Source organism: Camelus ferus, chromosome 35 (assembly GCF_009834535.1).
Source record: "Camelus ferus isolate YT-003-E chromosome 35, BCGSAC_Cfer_1.0, whole genome shotgun sequence".
Lineage (NCBI taxonomy): Eukaryota > Metazoa > Chordata > Mammalia > Artiodactyla > Camelidae > Camelus > Camelus ferus.
This window is the reverse complement of record NC_045730.1, coordinates 20,378,542-20,398,128: the sequence shown is the minus strand read 5'-3', so window position 1 is coordinate 20,398,128 and position 19,587 is coordinate 20,378,542. Positions and strand designations below refer to the sequence as shown.

The 19,587-nt window shown below is 32.3% G+C and overlaps 1 long non-coding RNA gene across 3 annotated transcripts in view; it reads right to left on the bottom strand.

The window, feature by feature from the left end:
• Positions 1–1,363: 1,363 nt before the first annotated feature.
• Positions 1,364–19,587, bottom strand: part of LOC116661514 — a 35,930-nt gene continuing 17,706 nt past the window's right edge. The window contains exons 5-7 of one of the 3 annotated variants that reach the window (XR_004317398.1): positions 8,862–8,926; positions 2,645–2,802; positions 1,364–1,469 (exon numbers count right to left, since the gene is read on the bottom strand). This is a non-coding gene — a long non-coding RNA (uncharacterized LOC116661514). The remainder of the gene's footprint in view (positions 1,470–2,644; positions 2,803–8,861; positions 8,927–19,587) is intronic. The other 2 variants (XR_004317399.1, XR_004317400.1) reach the window with 2 other exon arrangements.

The window sequence follows — 19,587 nt, the reverse complement described above, 5'->3', positions numbered from 1 at the left end:
ATTATGCTACACACCTTATACAGTGCTGCATGCCAATTATATCTTAAAAAGGAAAAGGACAGTAACCTCTTAGTGCTGAAAAGGGAAATATGCTATTAATAAATCAAAATGATACTTTTCTAGGTTATATATGTAAGATTAAATGCTCAATGTTAAAGCAGGAAAACTTCAATCCAATATAAGTGAGACTCCAGAAAAGAAAAAGATTGAGGAACTAGGATATTTGTAGTTATTATTTTAAGACTTTGGAGAAGACGCAGTTTGAAGAGCACAAATAAACTCTCACCAATTCTATAGCATAAGCATTTCTGCTTGTAATACTAAGTATGTTTCTTTTAAAATGTCCCTTTAGGCAAAGTCAAGCACCAGAAATAACTAGGCTTATGGAAAAAATATTGTAGAAGTAAACCATTCAAAAACCTATGCAACTTTGTAACCATTGTCCTAACAAAAACAATCACAATCTTAATAAATCCTAGGCACAGCTAAATCTCCACAGCATTTTTACCTAGCATCACATTCAGCCAATCTTCTGCAGGTTTAAATGCTGGGACTCACCTCTCTCCTTCGAGATGTAGCTCCTTGAGAGCATGAATTCTCAAAAGAACATTTCCATCAAAAATTTAAAATCTAATATTTAACAATATTTTTGCAGCTCCTCCATCTGTACTTGCAGCTTACTGGATACATTAACCCAGTAGAAAGTATAAAGATTCTAGATAGTGTTAAATCACTCAAAGCTAACTCCAAAGGAAGGTACTTTGACAGGATTTTTAGCTGTTTTTTCCTTCAGATTTCATTTATTGCTAAGTTCTTCTCTTTAATAGTGAGAAAGCTTCCACTGACTGTTTTAAAAGCTACTAACTTGGTGTTAAGCAATGTGACTTCTGGGTTATAATTGTATTGTTTCTCTATTAACCTTCTATGAACTAGTTAGTGACACAGAAACACATGCTCTGTCATAGCAGAACGTTATATTCAAATTTAAGTCTTAAGACTACTCTCCAAATTATTATAAATCTTATTATACCTTTGCTGGTTTGTTTTCTGAAAAATACATAGATATTGATGCATATACACAGACACATATTATAAGCACCTTCAAACTGGATTTAAATGTTTTTTCTTACCTTACTTTCCAGTGTACATAAATTTTCAAATAATAATTTTAGACAGTGGAATATTAATAAAATATAAATAACCTAAAATTATTAATCTTCAATTCAAAAAAACCTATATTGTACATTGATGTTTAAAGTCCTATGAACATTAAAAACATATGAGAAATTCTTTACAAGAATGCACTTTATTTTGAAAATACAGATCACCACAGATACACTTGGCTACTTCGGTAAATATCATGTGTGGTTTTCCTTTTCTGAATGTAGGGCACACCAACAGATCTTGTGAATCTTTAAAGGAAAAACTCTTGGTTTTACAATCTGATCCTCAGATATTCCGCCATCCTGCTGGTTCAAATGGAGAAAAATCAAGCAGTCAAGTAGAGTTTCACATACAGACAAGTTTATAAATTTTCATAAATATATGTTGAAGTTAAGGACTAAAAACATATAGTAAGACATGAAAACTCCTTGCTTCACAATTCCTTCTGCCAGCCAAGACCATGAACAGGGCAATGCCTGCCCTTACACACAGGGCCATTGACTAATGTGAGTTAACAAAGGGGAAATTTCGTCAATTGTTCCTTCTCCCAAGAGAACAAAAGAAACATTGTAGAGAAGTTTTTGCTTCATAAGAATCTGATTTTTATCTCGATGTTTGGAAAATTGGTATATGATTTGGATAGATATACAATCATGTATGAAACAATTATATCAACCATTTTCTATAGACATACATTTCAACTTAAGAAAAATTCCACAAATGGTTCACACTTTCTGCATTCAAATTTGAATATTTCTTCAAGTGAAAAATAATGATTAATCATAAAATTAAACATAAAGCACAAAATGGATATCAATTTAGGTACCAGGTAGTTAGTCTCTTCAATAAAATTCGAGTCAAGGTAACAAGAGATGTATATGATCATATAGAATTTCTGTTCACTAAAATTAAAGGAGCATGAAAATATGTATTGCAAACTGGCCAACTGACCAAAGAAATTTTCTGAGGAAACCTCTCCACCATCAAATAAAAGATAAATGTTAATTTTAAATGGTTTTAAAATAGTCTTCTTTTGGAGAATAAATATGGCCTTAAATACAAATTTTTATTACATGAACTGGATTGGCACACCTAATTTTATTTTGAAAATATATTGAGAAATAAACCTCCACAGACCAAATGAAAAGACACAAGAATAAACTATGGGAAACCTAAGTAATACTACATAACCAAGACCAATAACTAATATATATCATTGCAATCAGAGTTAACCTATGTGCATTTTCCCAATTCCACTTCATCTTTTTCTTTCAAAGTATTAAATGTGTATCTTTATAATATTTTAAAAATACAAAATAGAGACGATATTATTATATTTGTACTCAAAATATAATAAAGTTTATAGGATCATATGAATTATATTTAATTACTAAACATGTAGTTATAATTATTTTAGATTTTATTAATGTTTATTATTTAATAATATCCCATTGATAGATTGACAATGTGTAATTCTTACCCAGTGATGATCCAGTTATAAATCAGTTCTTTCCTTATTTTTTACTTTTCGATTCTTCACAACTGAACGCAGGACGTCACGATTTTTCTTTTGTAAGTATTTATATAGGCGAAGTGCAATGGCTGTGAAGAAGATAGTAATTGCTTTGCAAGTAAACCCTGGATTAGAAGAAAATACAACCCTCAGATGTATCCATTTATTTACAGTAAAAATGTTTGTGGAAAGTCATTTATCAAAGAAAAGGTAAATATATATCATCTCTAAAGATATCAATTTTCCAGCTGTAGAATGTAATTAATGTCATGAACTTTTATCAAGTTAAAGGAAATTTAAAAAAATATTTACAAAACCTTTTAGATTTCTTAAACATATAGCCCAAGAACAATGCAAAGTGTGTTATCACTTCACAGGATGTATTAATTCTAAAACATAAAAATACGTTTCTACTTTCAAAACTTAATAATCAGTGGGAACTGGAAGCTTTTTAAGTTACTCAAGCAGCATTACCTTTTCTGAAATATTCATCATTTTCCACATACCAACAGACTATTTTTGAAAATTAATCGATTGTGTTACTTTTTGGATTCATTTTCATTTTTCAAGTTTCATAAACTTAATTTATTACGGGCAATACATAAAAGTACTCGAACTTTGGATGCAAACGACCCTGTTAATTAAAGTAAAAATATTTTACTGCAACAATATGTCAATTATCTGACATTATCATTTGTAGTGATTTCAAAGGTTAAAACAGGAAACATTAATGAGTCTATGCCATTTGTAACGACACTATAGTATTTCAAATATTTATTTATAACAGCCAAACACTGCAGACAACTCAAATGTCCATTAATAAGAACATGAGTCAACTATAGAATATTCACAAAATGAAATAATACTCAGAAATTTTTTAAAAGGACAAACTACTGTTATAGACAGAATTTTAGGATTTCAAAAACATACTGAAGTTCAGTGTGGGCTCCTACAGCTCATAGATCCCTGTTGACTATGCTTCGCTCTGGAGGAGCAGTGGGCACAGGATTTCCTGTGACAAAGGCAGTGTTCTACAGCTACACTGCCCGTCCATTAGAACAGTCAAATGTAACCATTAAGCAAGTGAAATTAGGTTATTGGTTACTGAGGAACTGAATTTTTAATTGCATTTAATTTAATGAAATTTAAATAGCTCTATGTGGTTATTGTCTACAATGTAGAAAGGTACAGCTGTCGGATCTCCCACATAGCTGTCTTCAAAGTTCACTGTGATAAACACAACTCAAGGTGCTTCATTAAAACAATGCATTCCTACCACTAATTCTTTTTTTTTTTTAGTCTTTTCCCATTTTATTTATTTATTTATTTATTTACATTTTTTATTGAGTTATAGTCATTTTACAATGTTGTGTCAAATTCCAGTGTAGAGCACAATTTTTCAGTTTTACATGAACATACATATATTCCTTGTCACATTTTTTTTTTTTTGCTGTGAGCTATCACAAGATCTTGTATATATTTCCCTGTGCAATACAGTATAATCTTGTTTCTCTATTCTGCATATGCCTGTCAGTATGTACAAATTTTGAAATCCCATCTGTCCCTTCCCACCCCCTGCACCCTTGGCAACCACAAGTTTGTATTCTATGTCTGTGAGTCTGTTTCTGTTTCATATATATATATATATATATATATATATATATATATATATATATATATTTTTTTTTTTTAGATTCCACATATGAGCAATCTCATATGGTATTTTTCTTTCTCTTTCTGGCTTACTTCACTTAGAATGACATTCTCCAGGGACATCTATGTTGCTGCAAATGGCGTTATGTTGTCATTTTTATGGCTGAATAGTATTCCATTGTATAAATATACTACATCTTCCTTATCCAGTCATCTGTTGATGGACATTTAGGCTGTTTCCATGTCTTGGCTATTGTAAATAGTACTGCTATGAACATTGGGGTGCAGGTGTCTTTTTGAAGTAGGGTTCCTTCTGGATATATGCCCAGAAGCGGGATTCCTGGGTCATATGGTAAGTCTATTCCTAGTCTTTTGAGGAATCTCCATACTGTTTTCCACAGTGGCTGCACCAGCCTGCATTCCCACCAGCAGTGTAGGAGGGTCCCCTATTCTCCACAGCCTCTCCAGCATTTGTCATTTGTGGACTTTTGAATGATTGCCATTCTGACTGGTGTGAGGTGATACCTCATTGTAGTTTTGATCTGCATTTCTCTGATAATTAGTGATATTGAGCATTTTTTCATGTGCCTATTGATCATTTGTATTTCTTCCTTGGAGAACTGCTTGTTTAGGTCTTCTGCCCATTTTTGGATTGGGTTGTTTGTTTTTTTCTTATTAAATCATATGAGCTGCTTATATATTCTGGAGATCAAGCTTTTGTCAGTTTCATCATTTGTAAAAATGTTCTCCCATTCTGTAGGTTTGTCATTTTGTTTTACTTGTGGTTTCCTTTGCTGTGCAGAAGCTTGTAAGTTTAACTAGGTTCCATTTGTTTATTCTTGCTTTTATTTCTATTGTGTGGGTAGAGTGCCCGAGGAGAACATTTTTGAGATGTATGTGAGATAATGTTTTGCCTATATTTTCTTCTAGGAGGTTTATTGTATCTTGTCTTATGTTTAAGTCTTTGATCCATTTTGAGTTTATTTTTGTGTATGGTGTGAGGGAGTGTTCTAGCTTCACTGATTTACATGCTGCTGTCTAGTTTTCCCAACACCATTTGCTGAAGAGATCCTACCACTAATTCTCGGTGTTCTAAACCAGGACCTTAGAACTTTTACTTTATGAAGCACTTCAAATGATTCTGATTCAAATGACTCATGGGATAAAATTTAAAATATACTGGTTTACACTAAATTGCCCCAAATGCATATCCTATTGCAGTTTCCTGCATTTGCCCTGTCTGACTGTAATTCCTGATGTTCTTTATTATCATTATCTCCTTTTAGTAGCTCCCTAGCATCCTAGGATCTTCTATCTAGCAATTCATTAATTTTCTCAATTATACGCTGTGTTTGAAAATAGTTAAGCATATTAGTTATATCTAAAACAAAAATTTAAAGGCTCAACAGTGTTTAAGAGGACTTCTTTAAGAATATTGTCTAGTTTTGTTGAATTATCTCTGAGAAATTAATTTTGACTTCTTAACTGCCATTTTTGACTTTCTAATTTTTTTTAAAATTTTACTTTACTCAGTGTTCAGTGTAGACCAAGCTCGTTGGACAACTGACTTCTGGATTAAAAGGCATTTCTGTATACTGTTTATCAAACAGATATTTGTTACTGTTAAATATTGGAGTCTATCATTATGTGACTCTTTGAATTACTGAACTCAGTAAAATCACAAAACATGTAAACATTTAAAAATATTTAACCCACCAATAGTATCTGTATGATAAAACCACTGAATGTTAATGCTGATTAACACTTCAGAAATTATGTAGTCCAACATCTTCATTTCACAGGTGAATAAACTAAGATCCAAGATCTAGTGAACTCTCCAAAGTAATACAAGCATACCTAGACTTTCCCAGTACTTTCACCTTATCACCATAGCGTCCCATTTCCGTGTCTCTTAATTATTTAACACATACTGAATGTTTGCAATGTGTCCAGCACTGTTAAATCATTGAGCATAAAAGTAATGTGAAATTTACATTTAAGTGGGATAGCAGTATTTTGATACTTTTTAGTGGTGTAAAATTTTTTTTTTAACTATCCAATCTTACTTCAGAAATGGAAAGGGCACAAGGTCCAGCAACTTGGTTGTTTATGGATATAGGCAAAATTGCTTCCCAAACTGAAATTCTGCTAGTTATCACCCTTTATTCAGGAATAACATAAAACAACCGTGTCTCAAATATTTACATACATTCTATAGTAATTTAGTTTCTAAAATATTTTCTGTATAATAAGTCTTCTTTAGTCATAAATGTATCCATTTGTTCTTAGTTTATTATATCTATACCTTAGTATAAACAACCAGAAGCTTTTAAAAACAATTTTATTTCTCTACATTCCTTAACAGTTATCACTTACATGCTCCTACCAATAAGTACATCATTTTTGTCTTGTTATAGATCCAACAATTTCTACTGCCTCCATGGTGCTCAGCGTCCCCAAAGATACAAGAATTGTTTCTTAATATTTTAAAAACTACTGGTCCAGGTATACTCCCTATGAAAAATGCAGTGATTGTAAATTCTCCATGAAAACACTATAGGTTGGGGTCAGAATAATTTTTATCCTAAAATTAAACTTATATATTTAGTCATCATCACCATAAACATATCATTTAAAATTATCTAAGAGTTTACTTATCGATAGGATTGTTAATAACTGGAAACATAACTGTGTTTTTGAAAAATCCTTATCCCTGTAGGTATTAAAAGAACACTAGTAGATTTCATCCTTTTAGAATGGTATGCATGTTGTTATTCAGCTGACACACATCAAAGTATTCGTTAATTTCCGAATGAAAAATGTAAGAGAAAGTATTTAAAACAGAGATACTAAATACTGATTTTGTGAACTCAGTGTATCTCCAAAGATTTCAAATTGTGAAATTTTCAGTGACTGAAAAAATAGTTTCAAAATGTAATATATATATTATTGATCAAGATATTGAGAGAAATAACTGAAAATATAATTGTTTTGGTAGCAGCCTTAGCTTCAGAAGACCTCAAATCCAGGGGAACAGTTGTGTGCTGCGTGAGGGAAAAGTCATTTACTCACAGAGACGGCATCTCCTTAGCAACATGGTTGCTTTCAGCTAAAAGTGAGTGAATAGTCTTAAAATTAAAAATAAATAAATAAAAAATAAAAAGCCACTCTAAAGACATTAGACCTGGGTTCTCAGAACTAACAGATTTAATGAAATTATCAGAGCCATCATGCTCATGACTTTCTGATTCCAGTCAAACACTACCCATCACCAGATTTCTAATCTCAGTGAGTGCGGGCACTCTGTTTATAATTGCTCAAGGTGAAAAACCTAGACATACTACTCATTTTTCTTTCTATTTCCCACCATATTTTTCCAATCCATGATAAATTTTTTGTAACACTAACTCCAAATATATCTTGGATAAGTTGATTTCGTTCTTTCTTCATTACAATTCCCAGAATCCAACTTAATGTAAGCCTAACTTAGACTTCAGCAAAAGCCTCCTTTTTCTTTTCCTCCACATTTATCTTCTATAAATATTTCTCCCTCCAGCAGCAGAGTTATCTTTTAAATGTAAATCAGAAAATATCTACCCTCTGCTTAAAATTCTCTGATGGCAAAACTCTGCAAGATCTAAAGACAGTCATATCTAAAGTATCATCACCTTATTCTACTCTCTCCCATTCAAGAACGCATTGGCCTCACTGGCATCCTTTCTGAGGTAGGAAACCGAGCATTTGCTGTTTCTTATGCTCCCTCCTCCATTAAGAATCTGTCCTTATCTATTGGGTCAGGATCCACCATAAAAAATTATGCTCTAATTTTTCTCAGTTAAAAAAGCTAACTTAAACCCTGCACACTGAGCTAGCTAGAGAATGATTAGAGCTGCACATAGAATTTTCTACATTCTTGACTCCATTTATCATATGTCTTTCAGTCTTCAAGTCAGTCTAATCTTGTTTCCTTACCCCACCAATATTTTTAATCAACTTCTTGAATCAGGGATCCTAATAGAGTCATGATGCAGACTTGAAAGCAGGTTTCTGCTATTTTAAGAAAGCCTGAAGTACAGAGTACATTACCCTCAGCAAAATCAATCTGTTCTTTGGATATAAATACTTTAAAACATCAGATTCAGTGTCCCTGGCAATGAAAATGTTTAGAAGTACTAGTCTAAGTTAGTGACTTCTCAAACATGCAAGCAATGTAAAATATAGTTCCTGTGCTCATATGCATTTTGTTTCCGCTTATCAAACCACTTGTATGAGCTTGAAGATAAAAAGACTGTCTCTCCTAACTGAATATAATATTAATGCATATTTTATATGACAGAATGGGCTTTACATTAAGTATTGTCTTTTTGCATTAAGTAATGTCTCCTAAATTCTTTAAAGCAGCTCCTTCATTCGATTGTTTTTGTCAGTTAACCATTATTATTCATTTGAAATTCTGAATATACATGTTGACACATACATAAATCAAAAAAGGAACAATTCAATGGAATAAAAGATTGTAAAAAGTCCATACCAAATAGTCTCAGAATCACACAGGTCACATCCAAGGCTAGAGAACGTTGTTTGTCAGGTACAGTCCTGCAAGCAAATAGCAATGATATCATCAAAACATTATTATTAGCTATAGAGAATGTTTGTTAGTTTCAGGGTTAACTTTTTTTCTTGTGCATCAATTAGACTAAGAATCTTTAGCTAGTTGACAGAGTTCAATCTGGTTGAATGAAAGAACTACAACTTTTCCCATTTCTCTATATCCTGCCCCTTGCCAACCAAATCCAGAGTTTCTTGCTCTTCACAGGGAGTAGTCATTTATTGACCTCAACCCTCTCCCCCAGCCTTTGCTGAAAAAAAAAAAAAACAACTTAGCACTACGTTTCACACTTGTCATTCTTCATTCTGTGGTGCACATCTATTGTTTCAGATTTCTTCCTTTTGCCTCTTGAGATTAACTCTCTACACCTTTTCTACCTGGTTCTCTGCTCTGGGAGGCTGACCTAAATGGACTAAAGCAATAGCTCTTGTCTCTGGCTTCTGATTGAGTTCTGCCAACGGGGTGCTTCAGAGTGAGGAAAGAAAGTCAAGTCAATGTCTTCATTCTCAGGCTCCCTTCCTGCAGAGTTACGTCAGGCTAACTGGGTCCCTAGGCAAAGTAGACCCCTCTGCACGTCTCTCTCCTTCCTATCCCCATTTCCCTTTGGGTGTGGGATAGTAACAGACCTGAAGTATTGCAGTATGCCTTGAGATTCCTTACACCCTGCCCACAAGTTAAATAGCCACTTTTTTCAACCTTACTTGAACTGTCCTAATTTGAGGGTACCATTTCTTTCCTGTTGGACCTCTGACTCTTACCTTCAGTATTCAAGAGCTAAAATAAATAAAAAATAACTTCCTCAAATATAAAGAATGAAGATCTCTGTATTTCATATTAGTCAAACCAAATATTTGTTTTAAAAGGAAAAATAATGAATAACATCACATATTAATGGTTTGGAAAATAAACTAAAATACTATAAAAAATAATCTTTGAACATTTTAGAAAGTAAAAAAAAAGCTACATTTTAAATGGATATTTTAAATAAACTCTATGCTTAGCCTTTGCTTTCTTTCTCTGGAACTTGAATAATAAACAAATATGACCAATATTTTCATCAAAAATGACTCAATTTATTAAAATGTAGCATATGTACAGTATTTTATGACTATTTTGTGAAAAGTGAGATAATTCCATCTCTATCAACCTGCTAAAAATATATATTCTTTCCTCAAATGTTTACTACTAGGAAAGTGAAAACAAATTTACTAATTCTTAGCTGATAATGTTCTTAAATAAAAAATAATTTAACTTTTATTATAAGCAGATTCACTAAAGACACATAAAAGCAGGAAAGTATCACATTTTAGAACCACACTTCAGTATAAAGTTTTTGGTATAAAGTGGAAATGCGGGTCATATGCTTAACTGTAATTGAATGTTCTGTTTCATTGAGCATAAGCAATTTTCTTACATGTAATATGATGTCAGTGCTCTCTGAAGCATAACAAAGAGCTAACAATAATTCGTAAGTATAATCATTAAGACATATTTATATATCATCAGTTTGATTATAACCTTCTTTCTAGCTGATATACAAATGAAAAGATTAATTGATTTTCCAAAATCAGTTAAATGAACAGCAAAACAATAAATAATAGGTATAAAAAACAAAATTTTAAAGAAAAATATTACTACGTTTTTAACAATGAAGTGAATTTTTTTGTGTGTTTTGTGTAAGGAGTAAGGTTATGATTTGATGGTTTAAGAATTTCATAGAATAAACAAAAAATTTGTTACTGCTCTTCCAAAATGTAAAAGGCAGCTTCTAATATCTCTTATGACTTCTAAATTTATGTTTTCAGTGCATATCTTTCTTAAGTTCTAGACTTAAGTTTCTATCCTGCATAAAAGTCGCTCTTCCCCTAGTGCTCCCAGTCACAGTAAACAGAATCATCATCCATGCAGTTTTCAAGCCTAAAACCTGGGAAGAGTCATCCTTGAAAGAGTATCATTTTCCTCATTCACCACATTCAATCATAAAATGTTGTGACTTAAAAAATTTTTTTTCACATCCTTTTCTCTGGTTTTCTTCATCCCTAATGCTACTGGCCTATTCTAAGCTTGTGTGTTTTGCCTGAAGAAAATGTAACAATTTCCTAACTTGTCTCCCAAAAAACATTCTTATCCCTTCAGTCCACTTTCCAACTAGAGCCAAAGTGATTTTTTTTAAGGTCAAATTCTGATTATTTCACTGCCCCATTGGATCCTTCAATGGCTTCCCACTGTTCTTAGGATAAAATCTAGAACTGCAAAAAAAAAAGACAAAAAATTACAAGATCAACCTGATCTCATCAGCTTCATCACATGCCATCTCACAATTTTTGCCTATGACACTGTTTAGCACAGCTCTTATAAAGCTGTTTCTTCAGCTCAGAGTGTCTGCATATGTTGTTCTCGCTGTGTGAAATTCTCATCCCCCAACCTTTACAGCTCAGCTTAAATACGATTTCTTCACGGTTACCCTCTCTGAATCCCCAGACTAATTTAGATTGACCCATAACTTTCTCATTGCATTTTTCTACAATTTCCTTATAGTATGTTTTAATATTATAATTGTATACTTATTAGTGAAACTACTTTTTTTATTTGCTCTCTATCTTGGCACCCTCCAAGGTCCATCAGGGCAGCAGGGACCTGGTAACTTCTGTTCCTTTTTTATTTCACCTTTTTCTCCTTAAAGTGCTCACCCACCTTCTTGTTTAAATCCATGGTAACTATCACAGGAGAGAATACATAAACACGTTAAAATAATGAAGGACGGAAGGGAAAGAATTTAAGAACTAGCTTTTCTTAACGAGCATCTTGATGGAGAGATACAGACAAATCATAATACCTTCCTTCTTAGACTTAAGCCTCACACAGCTTCAGAACTCATCAAATTTCTCCAGAGGATAAAGAATGTTGTCACTCTTAGCCCCATGTGATCACCAGAAATTCTGCCAGTTTGCTTGCCCCCTAGTAGTGACCCTCCATGTAGACATAGTCCATGTTGTCAGCATCTGCCCCTCACCAAGGATTGGCAGGGATGTTAGGGTCAGCTTTAGATCCCCAATTCATCTTTAAAAGCTTCTGCTCTGTTTTGAATTTTAATCCCTTTAGTCCTCTGCCACTTTGTGACTTTAAATACATGATTTTTATCATTTAACCCAGCTTTTCTAGTTATCCTCTGTAGGAGTATTGGCCTACTGCAAACTACTCCACCCTACCCCACTTTCATGACATTAATTATCACTTGATAATGATTTCACAATTTATGTCTTTGGCTTTGACTTTCATTATGGTTTTTAAAAATTAAGCTTTATTTTTTGAATATGTAATATAATCATATGCTTTGGAAAGATATACAAAGACCACATGCTGGAGAGACTTGCTTGCTTATACCCGTGATCTCATCTACCCCCATTCTACCCTACCCTTTAGGTTATCATTTTAATTACTTTCTTGTTTATACCTCCAGTGTTTCTTTAGGCAAATACAAATGACTATGAATGCATACTTCTATATTCTCTTCTTCCTTCAAAGGAAGTAGCAAACTACATTCACTGTTCTCTACCTGATTTTTTTTAAGATCGCCTCCTATGTGAACACAGAGCTACACTCTATTCATTTTTCTCACTTGAATTATATTACAGTGTGCAGAAATGCAATCATCTATCTAACCTGTCTGTTGCTCCTTCATACTTAGTCTTTTCCTAGTGTTTTTTGTTTCATACGTGTAATATATACAATATATATATTACATATGTTACCTATACGATATGTGGTTGTATATATAGATAGCCTTACGAATGTAAATATATCAGTAGGCAGGATATCTGCAATAAGGTCTGCAAGAAGTAGAAGTGCTGGCATAAAAGGCAAACATACCTGCAATTTTTTAGATATTAAAGATACCCTTTTCATCAGAGTTGCACCATTTTGTCATCTTACAAGCAATATATGAAAGTATTCTGTTTCTACACAGCCACATAAGCAATTTTGTTATCAAGATTTTATTCCTGTCAACTAGGTACATAAATATTATCACACTAAAATTTTAATTTCTATGACCCTTACTATAGATGTGGCTGAACATTCTTTCATATTTGTATTTGTTTTTTGTTTTCTTTGATGCTTTCACACTTTTCTATTGGGTTATTAATCTTAGAAGAGATTTACTTAGTAGAGGAGTAAATCTTTGTATAGGATATGAGTTGTATATATTCATCACTGCTTGAATTTGACTTTATTATTTTTAATTTTATGGAGTAAAATGTATCAGTCTTTCCATCATGACTTGTAGATTTTGAGTCATAGTTACAAATACCTTCCTTTCTAAGGTGACTACTATAAGAAGAAAAAAATACATACTAGCATAATAATAGAGAGAAATTATTAAAAATTAGAAATAACTCAATCAATTCAAAAGAAGTAAAGAAAGGAACAAAAGGAATAAGTAAAAAAATAATAAAGTGATAGTTGAAAACCCAAACATAATTAGCAATTATTTTTAATTTAATAGTCTATATACTCCAACTTAAAAACTAAGTTGTCAGACTGGCTTTTTTTCTTAATTCAACTATTTATGTCTTACTAGGTATACCTTAAATATGTATAGTCAGAGAAGGATTGAAAGTAAAAGGAAAGAAAACTATACTTTATGCAAATGCTAATAAAATACAGCTGATGAAGAAATGTTAAATCAGAATAAAAGTACCTCTAAGACAAAAAAGTCATTAGAGATAAAGAAGAGTATTTCACAAGGATAAAGGGGTCAATAAAGCAGGAAGTTAAGGCAATTCTAAATTTGTTTTTATATGAATACTATAAATAATTATATGCTAACAAATTGGACAACCTAGAAAAAAATGGACAAGTTTCTAGAAACATACAGTCCACCAAAACTGAATCAAGAAGAAATAGATAATTTGAACAGACTGATCACTAAAAGTGAAGTACAATCTAAACAAAAACAAAAACAAAAACAAAAACAAAACAAAAACAAAAACCAAAAACCTTCCTGCAAACAAAAGCCCAGGACCAGATGGATTCACTGGGGAATTCTACCAAACATACAAAGAACTTATACCAATCCTTCTCAAATTCTTCCAAAAGACTGAAGAGGAGAGAACACTCCCAAAGTCATTCTATGAAGCCATCATCACCCTGATACCAAAAGCAGAGAAAAGTACTACCAAAAAAGAAAATTATAGCCCCATATCTTTTATGAATATAGATGCAAAAATTCTCAATGAATATTCGCAGATTGAATACAACAACATTTTGAACAGATCATACACTATGATCAAGTTGAATTCATCCCAGGGTCAGCAGGATGGATCAACATGTGTAAATCAATCAATGTGATACACCACACCAACAAAAGAAAGGACAAAACCCACATAATTATCTCAACAGATGCAGAAAAAGCATTTGATAAAATTCAACATCAATTCATGATAAAAACTCTTATCAAAGTAGGTATAGAGGGAACATATCTCAACATAATAAAAGCTGTTTATGACAAACCCACACCTAACATCATACTTACTGGAGAAAAGCTAAAAGCCTTCCCACTGAAATCTGGAACAAAACAAGGATGCCCACTCTCACCACTTCTATTCAACATAATATTGGAAGTCCTAGCCATGGGATTCAGACAAGAAAAAGAAATCAAAGGGATCCAAATTGGAAAGGAAGAGGTAAAACTGTCACTATATGAGGATGGCATGATACTATATACAGAAAACCCTAAAGACTTCACACAAAAACTCCTAGAGCTAATAAAAGAATTCAGCTAGGTAGCAAGATTAACATACAAAACTCTGTTGCATTTCTTTACACTAACAATGAAATATCAGAAAATAGAAGTTAAAAAAATCTCTGAAAATGATATCCAAAAAACTGAAAAACTTAGGAATAACCCTTACCAAGGAGGTTAAAGATTTATATGCTGAGAGCTACAAAACATCGATAAAGGCAATTAAAGATGATTTAAAGAAATGGAAAGATAGCCCATGCTCTTGGACTGGAAGAATTAATATTGTTAAGATGGCCATAGTACTCAAAGCAAGCTATACATTTAATGGGCTCTCTATCAAATTACCTACAACATTTTTCACAGAACTAGAACAAATAATCTAAAATTTATATGGAATCACAAAAGACCCATAAATGACAAAGCAGTACTGCAGAAAAAGAATGAAACTGGAGGCATAACCCTCCCAGACTTCAGACAATACTAAAGCTACAGTAATCAAAACAGTGTGTTATTGGCACAAAACAGACATATGGATCAATGGAACAGAACAGAGACCCTAGAAATAAACCCACACTCCTATGATCAATTCATCTTCAACAAAGGAGGCAAAATACAGTGGAGAGAAGATGGTCTCTTTGCCGGTGCTGTTGGGAAAGCTGGACAGCTGCATGTATATCAATGAAGTTATGACACTCCCTCACACCATATTCAAAAATAAACTTAAAATGGCTTAAAGACTTCAACATAAGACAAGACACCATAAATCTCATAAGAGAATACAGGCAAAACATTCTCTGACAAAAATCTTAGCAATGTTCTCCTAGGTCAGTCTGCCAAAGCAATAGAAATAAAAGCAAAACAACAACAACAACAACAACAACAACAAAAACCAACAAAAAACCAAAAAACCAAACCAAAAAAAAAAAAGATAGTTAAACTTACTGAGTTTTTGCACAGTGAGAGAACGAAACTATAAACAAAATGAAAAGATAACCTACTGAATAGAAGAAAATATATGCAAATGATGCACTTGACAAGTGCTTAATTTCTACAACATACAAGTAGCTCATATAACTCAATAACAACAATAACGAAAAACAACCCAATCAAAAATGGGCAGAAGACCTAAACATATATTTCTCCAAAGAAGACACAGAGATGGCCAATAGGCACGTGAAAAGATGCTCAATATTGCTAATTATCAGAGAAATGCAAATCAAAATACAATGAGGTATCACCCCACACCAGTCAGAATGACCATCATTAAAAAATCTACAAATGATAAATGCTGGAGAGGGTATGGAGAAAAAGGAACTCTCCTACACTGCTGGTAGAAATGTAGTTTTGTGCAGCCACTATGGAAAATAATATGAAGATTTCTTTAAAAACTAAAAATAGAGTTACCATATGATCCAGCAATCCCAATGCTGGGCATATATCCAGAGAAAACTCTAATCCAAAAAGATACATGCACCTGAATGTTCACAGCAATACTATTTTACAATAGCCAAGACATGGAAACAAGCTTCCACTGACAGATGAATGGATAAGAAGAAATGGTATATTTATGCAATGGAATACTACTTAGTCATAAAAAAGAATGAAATAAGCCATTTGCAGCAAGATGGATGGATCTAGAGATTTTCATACAAGAGAAGTCACACAGAGAAAGGTAAATATCATATGATACTACTTTTATGTGGAATCTAAAAAAAAAAAATGAGACAAATGAACTCATTTACAAAACAGAATCTGAATCGCAGACACAGAAAATCAACTCATGGTTACCAAAGGGGAAAGGGAGAGAGGGATAAATTAGGAGTTTGAGATTATCAGATACATACTACTATATATAAAATAGATAAACAACAAAGTCCTACTGTATAGCATAGGGAACTATATTCAATATCTTGTAATAGCCTAAAATGAAAATGAATATGAAAAAGAATATACATACGTATAACTGAATCACTATGCTCCACACCAGAAACTAACACAACATTGTAAATCAACTATACTTCAATTAAAAAATAAATAAATAAAACTAAATTTGTGTTCAGTTAATATAGCCTCAAAATATACACAGCAAAAAATGATAGAAATAAAAGAATAGGCAAACACAATAACAAAGATTTCAGATCTTTTTTAAGTCTAAAGAAATATTCAAGGAAGGAATCCTTATACATTCTCTGAACACAGTGGACTCAATACAAAGGTAACTAACAAAATATATCAAGAACACTTCCAAATATTTAGAAATTAAACTATATACTTCTAAATAACACATGGTTCAAATTAAAAAATACATTGAAAGGCATATTTAAATTGAAAGGATGAGAAAATTATATATCAAGACTTACAGGATGCAGCTAAATTTATACCTGGATGGAAATGGCATATACACGAATGGGCAGAATATATATGTGAATAAAATAAAAATATTATAAACATAAAAGTTAAATGATAGAAATTATAAAGAGAAAGGCAGAAAGATTAGTCATACACACACACACACATTCACACACACACACACACAAAGGCATTCAATTTTTGAATTTAAAACATTCTCACAAAGAAATTTCAGGCCCAGGGGACATAAGTGATTTCTTCCAAAGATTCAATTTAAAAAAAAAAATACCATACATCATAAAATAGTCCAGATATTAGGAGAAGACGAAATACTTCTTAATTCATTTTACGAGGCCAGAATAACACTGTTGCCAAAACCTAACAAGCATATTACTAAGAAGAGAAAATTATAAGGCAACCTTATTCATTAACACAGATGCAAAAATTCTAAACAAAATATCAGCAAAATAAATCCACCAACTGACCAAATCCAATTTATTCCCAGAATAAAGAAATATCGTACTGTGATCATCTCAATAGATGTATCAAATGCGTTTGAAAAATTTCAAAATTTACTAATTAAAAAAAGTTTTAGTGAACTAGAAATGGAAGTAAACTGGCTTATTCTGATAGATGGTACCAATACCACACTTAAGGGTGAAATTTACAGTAAATATATCTAACGATGAAATACCAAAAACCTTCATCCCAATGAGCATAAAAAACAAGGATACTCCCAATACTTCTATTTAGCATTGTACAGGACAGTTTAATCAGTGGGGGAAAATGATACAATGGTTGGTGAAGAAGAAATAAAAATCATTATTTGCAGATAACAATTACGTACTGTGGAAAGAGGAACTTCAAAATGTAGCCATTATCGCTAAGAGAGCTATTTAAAATGGAGCCTGGAGGCCATTAAGGAAGCAGGGCTTATGTATGCCCTCACTAGCTGGACCCATGAACTTTCGAGTTGGGCCAAAACACAAATAATCCAAGGACCCTACAAGGAAACCTGCAATCTGTCACAGTAATGAACTTTTACCTCCCTCTAGTGTAGCCTCTAGCAACCAATCATGTAAAAAATAAAAACAGCTTCAGTTTGCCAGCAATGATCATAATTCTTTTGAAACAATTTTTGCAAGCTTGTGTTTTTTGTTTTGTTTTGTTTTGTTTCTTTTATAAATCCCTGACTTTTCTCTTCTCCTTGCAACACATTTTAAATGCTTGCTGAAATCAGTATCTCCTGAATTGGAATTCTGAGATCCCAAATAAAACCATTATTTCTTTGCAGCTCTGCTGTGGTGAAATTTGTTCCACATTACATAGAGTCTGCTGGTGCAATACTGTGAGGAAAAGATAGCCTTTAAATAAATGGTGGTGAGTCAATTAGTATTCATATAAAAAAAGGATTAATCTGGGTCCCTACTTTATACAAAAAAATCATTTCCAGCTGAACTGCTGACTTATAATCTTTTATTAAAATCACATAGGAAATGTACTCATAATTTTGATTAGGCAAAAATCTCTCAGAAAGGACATTAAAATTAAAATTTTATTTCACTCAAAAGATACCATTATCAAAGTGAAAAGGCAAGTCACAGAGTTGAAGATATTTTTCATGAATATATATATGACAAATGACCTCCCACATTTGGAGTGTATAAAGAATATGTATTAAATAAATAATTATGAAATACTTCATGCTTTTTGAAGCTATAACAAATAGACTATTAAAAATCATACTTGTCAAATTTTTATTGCTGGAAAATATAAATATAACTGATCTTTGTCATTGAAAAAAATATATAAAGAACTCCTGCAAATCAGTGATAAAAAAGACAGGCAACCTAATGTAAAAATAGACAAGAGAACTGAGCAGACATTTGACAAAACTGCACATTCATATGGCTAACAAACAAAGGAAAGTATGTTCATTACCATTAGTCTTCTGAATAAGGAAATTAAAACTACAATGAAACATCAACACACACCTATTAAAATTGTTCAAGTTTAAAAACAATAAGACTAGTAGAAGAATGAACTTGTGCAAATACTTCTAAAAGATATTGAAAAGCTTAATATACATTTACGCTATGACCCAGAAATTCTGCTGTTTATATATGTACTCAGTAGAAATGCATTCATATGTTCTCCAAAAGACAAGTACTAGAATGCTCATAGAAACAGTAATCGTAACAGCCCTAAACTGGAAACATTAAGTGTACAACAAATGAACAAATTTTAGTGTATTCATACAATGGACTACTGTAAAACTATGCTCTATAATATGGTAACTATTATCCATATGCGCCTACTCAAATTGAAGTCCATTAAAACTAAATAAAATTAAAACTGCAGTGCCTCATTCACACTAACTGAATTTCAAATACACAAAATGCACATGTGGCTGGAGGCTACACTGTACTCAGAGTTATAGAATATTTTCATCATTTTAGAAAATCTGGCTGGATAGCACTGTACTGAGCAATTAAAATGAATCTCTGTTATATGCGACCATATGGATGCTCAAAAGCACGTTGCTGAGTAACACAG